The 3,927-nt window shown below is 60.0% G+C and overlaps 1 protein-coding gene across 1 annotated transcript in view; it reads right to left on the bottom strand.

The window, feature by feature from the left end:
- Positions 1–3,927, bottom strand: part of SLC7A5 (solute carrier family 7 (amino acid transporter light chain, L system), member 5) — a 15,678-nt gene that overhangs the window by 10,315 nt on the left and 1,436 nt on the right. The window lies entirely within an intron of this gene.

The following is a 3,927-nucleotide window of genomic DNA, read 5'->3' as shown; positions in this document are numbered from 1 at the left end:
GCAGGGCACAGGGCTTCCTACGTGGGTCACGGCCTCCCTGGACAGCAGGGCACGGGGCCTTCCTACGTGGGTCACGGCCTCCCTGGACAGCGGGGCACGGGGCCTTCCTAAATGAATCACGGCCTCCCTGGACAGCAGGGTGCAGGTCATCCTAGACACCCCCGGATGGCAGGGCACAGGCCTTCCTACGTGGGTCACGGCCTCCCTGGACAGCGGGGTGTGGGTCATCCTAGGTGAACTACACCTCCTCAGGCTTGGGTGGCCCGAGGTGGCTGACACTTAGCCTGGCTGGGCCCCAGGTTCTCGTGGTGTAGTGGACCCAGGGCTGCCTGCTGCGAATGCTTCCTGCCAGCAGCCACTCCTGCTACTGAGCTGAGCCCTGTGGCTCATGTCCACCCCCATGGCTGACCGTCGCCCTGTGCTGACACCTGTCCCCATAGCTGCAAAGCAAGGGGGCGCCGGAACAGCCATACTGCGGGTGTTGCCAGGCTGCAGCCAGGCCCAGACACCCGAGCTACAACCTCGCTGGCTCGGACCCAGCTCCCCAGTTAAGTGTCACTGTGTCACCCACAGTGGCAGCTGGAGCTGGGGAGATAAGGCCCCCTCCCTGGGAGGGGCAGCCCCCGGGGGAGCCGACAGCCAGAGCAGTGGGCCCAGCTCCCCACACAGGCCACCAGAAGCCTGTCCCTGTAGGTCCAAGCCCTGTCTTCAGGGTCAGGCCAGGCGAGTGACTGCGGACCAGCTCCCCACACAGGCAGCTTGTCCTCCGCCCTTGGGCGTAAGGCCTGGTGAGTGGAGGGGCCTGGCCTGGCTGAGGGATTCTCTGTGGGGTTCCTCCTGGTGAGGGTCCCCTGTCCACTCCACCCCTCCCAGATTGTCCCTGGTGCCAGCTCTCACAGCGTTAGGACCTAGGTGGGGACTCTGGCTGGCCTCAGAGGTCCTGGTCACAGCCACAGGCTCACATGACATCCCTTGTGAGGTAGTGACTTCAAGTGCACGCTGCTGGATCATGGGGACCCCTCTTGCCTCTCACTACCACACCCCTGTGAGGTCCCCCATGCTGGGACTGAGGTCCCCCCAGAGAGGGGTTTCTGCCTGTGACTCTCAGGTGCTGCCCTACCCACCTCTGCTGATGGTCTGCAGCAGACCTTGTCCATGCTCTGGAGGTGTGGGCACCAGCATGGTCTTGTCCACAGCCACAGTGAGGGCGGGTGGACGTGGCATACACCAAGATGTGACCATCTGACAGAGAGGGCTCATGGACATGGGCACCCGAGCCAGCGGATGTGCGAGGATCCAAGGCTCCAGCCACGGCCTCTCCCCACCCCTACCTCACGTGTCCTTGGTAAAGGGACTGGCACAGCTGAGGCTCTGCCCCTGCCCTGGGGTTGCCGCTGAGCCAGGACACCTCCCAAAGGCAGTGAGGCGGTGACACACACAAGTCCGGTGACAAGGGAGCCCATCCAGGAATGGACACCCACAGCGTGCCCCCTACCCCTTGGCAGGAGATGGCCCGAACTCCAGGAGGGCAGAGCCAGGAGCCTGACCGACCACACAGAGAGTGCCAAGCCTCCAGCCTCCTCCCAGCTGGCTCTGACCCTCTGTGTGCCCTGGAGTGGACAAGCATGCACAGTGACCCATTAGGGTGGGGATAAGCCCACGCCAGCATCAGTGATGGGGCTTGCACTAGGCAGACCTCTAGGCCACTGACTGTCCTGGGGACAGTCATGATGGAAAGGTCACAGGGCAGCCTTGGTGACCACCAACTGCTCAGAAGTCAGGATGACTCCAGTTGTGGCCCTGGAGGAGCGAAGGGTGTAATGGGTGGAACCCTTGACTCATTCGTGGGGGTGTCCAGTGACTGGGATGGGGAAGATGAGGGCTCTGGGTTCATAGAACTGCCCACACACACACACACACACACGCACACACACGCACACACGCACAGAGCCACCTCTGGGGCAGCTCTATCCCGTCCACAGGATCGCTGTGGGCTCTGGGTCAGGAGCTCCTGGAAGCAGCGGGCTGGTTTTGGTTTACAGGAATCCACTGTTCACAGGACTCAGCGTGCAAAGAACGAGGAGACAGCAAGTTTAAATGCAGGCTGGAGAAGGAGCAGGCGATGTGAGGACAGCCTCACAGAAACACACCAGTGTTCTCACGTGCACACTTCCAACAAGCAAAAGACGCACATGCACACACACACATCTGGAGAAGAGGAGCCCTGCATGGCTAACCACCATGGAGTGTCACTCCCCAGAGACGGTTGCTCTCAGCACAGCCCCGTCCTCCCATCCAGGCCGGCAAGGGCTCCACCGTTTGAAGCCTCTCTAGCTGAATCATAACAATTACAAGATCGCTTTTATCATCAAAGGGACCAGGGCCTGCTGGCCTCTTTGAAGGCCTCTGGCCACTGATGTGGAACCCACACCCTCCCCTCGGTAGTCCGCCCCCTGCCCAGCCCTGGGCACCTGAATGACCCTGGAGAATGGAGCAGAACTGCTCAGGGGCTTCGCAAGGCTGTAAATCTTCACAGAAGCTGACAGCCTCATCTTTCTCCCACTGAGCTACTGGTGGGTTCGAACCACGGACCATTCAGTCAGTAGCCGAGTGCTCACTCACTGCACGACCAGCGCCCCTTGGATAGGTAACCCCCCCTACCATGCTGCTGAATCAGAACCAGCTCCTGGCTGACTCTTCCGGGTGGTGAGTCACACAGGAGGAGACTGTCCATTTTCCAAGCTATCAGAGTGGCCTGTCCTTCAGCTGAGCAGCTTGACTCCCTAACAATCCAGTCACAACATTACTAGGAATTTACTTCGTCTCATAAGCCTGGAGCTGGACGTATAGGGCACCCTCTGCGTCTCGCCCCACACGTCCTTCTAGAGGTGTTCACGAGGGATGGGTACTTAGTTGGTTAACAGAAGGAAGCAGCAGGCTGAGTGGAGGGCGGTTCGTGCACAGGGTCCAGTTTACATTTTTAATAAATAAGCCAGGTGTCTACTTGTTGCACCTAAAGCTCTGGAAGGATCCACCGGGCCCCTTGGCAGAGGCGAGTCCAGGGAAGACGTGGGGTGGGGCGGGGGTCCCAGCACGGAGGGCTCGTCCACTCCCCAAATGTGTGCAGGGCCAATCATAGATGCTAGTGCACCCAGCCATGGCTGGATTTGTAATCAGAAAAAAGACACTTGGATCCTCGTCTGGCCTCACTCTGAACTCTCTGGAATGCTGTCCAGGGCAGCACAAGGGGACGCTCCCTGATTATCAAGAGGGCCAGCCGGGACATAGTCCCCAGAGGCCAGCTTTGCACAAGCCAGCAGGACTGTAGAGATCCTATCTCATCTGACCTCCTGGGCTGCAATGTTAATGGCCAGTGGGTCACTGGATTGTGGAAGTGCTCCTTACAGGAAGACGGAGGCCGGGGCCACCTTTTGAATGTTCCTTTCCTTGTTTAGCCCCAAAAACTGTCACAGGGTCCAGCGCGACTAAGCTCGGCCCCAGTCCTATCCTGCAGTACATCCCAACAGCTGGACCAAAGACAGCCGCCCTGGATGGCCCTCGCCTCTGGTCCGGTTCATGAGAGAGTGCAGGCTCTGCCCAGGGTGTGGGGATGAGGGCGTGAACCTGAACCCCACGGTGGGACGGAGCTCACCTCAGAGTTTTGAAATGACCCCTGCCCAGCACACCTGGACCCAGACAAAATCACAGCCTCCCTGCTGCCCCAGCGCCCGTGGGGTGGCCAGTCTGCTCACACCCTCACACACACACCACCCTCCTAGGCTCTGGACTCTGATCGGTCAGCTCACCCACCTAGGTTTGTGTGTGCCCATGCCCCGGGACCCTATGTAAAATTGGGGAGCAGGATACTCCTGGCCTTTCTGACCTCATTCCCTGCTGCCCAGGAGATGGACTTGGAAGATGGGGCGG

Source organism: Elephantulus edwardii, unplaced genomic scaffold (assembly GCF_000299155.1).
Source record: "Elephantulus edwardii isolate Elephantulus edwardi_28Jun2011 unplaced genomic scaffold, EleEdw1.0 scaffold00072, whole genome shotgun sequence".
Classification (NCBI taxonomy): domain Eukaryota; kingdom Metazoa; phylum Chordata; class Mammalia; order Macroscelidea; family Macroscelididae; genus Elephantulus; species Elephantulus edwardii.
The sequence above is the reverse complement of the archived record's forward strand: the minus strand, read 5'-3'. Positions and strand labels throughout refer to the sequence as shown.